The 261-nt window shown below is 45.2% G+C and overlaps 1 protein-coding gene across 1 annotated transcript in view; it reads left to right on the forward strand.

The window, feature by feature from the left end:
- The window catches only part of LOC119587096 (glycine receptor subunit beta-type 4-like), a gene marked incomplete in the record, with an annotated part of 188,116 nt that overhangs the window by 175,670 nt on the left and 12,185 nt on the right, over positions 1-261 (forward strand).

A 261-nucleotide genomic window follows, 5' to 3' on the forward strand; every position in this document is an offset into this window, starting at 1 on the left:
TGGGGGGGGGTTTTCTCCTCTTTCGATTTTCGATACGTTTTCCAACTCGTGTAAATAATGCATTTATGAACGAAGAGCTTTAAATAAGAGAACATTTATACAGGGGCCAACGGTGATGGAAATCTTTCATAACCCCTGCCTGTTGCGCTCTAGTTTCGCCTACGCAACAGGGTACTAACCTGGGTTGTGATGTATTTGGTATGGACGACGATTCATAGCGCGTTCCTCTCTCTCTCCCCCCCCTCTTCTCATTCTGTTTAT

The sequence above is a fragment of the Penaeus monodon genome, chromosome 22 (assembly GCF_015228065.2).
Source record: "Penaeus monodon isolate SGIC_2016 chromosome 22, NSTDA_Pmon_1, whole genome shotgun sequence".
Lineage (NCBI taxonomy): Eukaryota > Metazoa > Arthropoda > Malacostraca > Decapoda > Penaeidae > Penaeus > Penaeus monodon.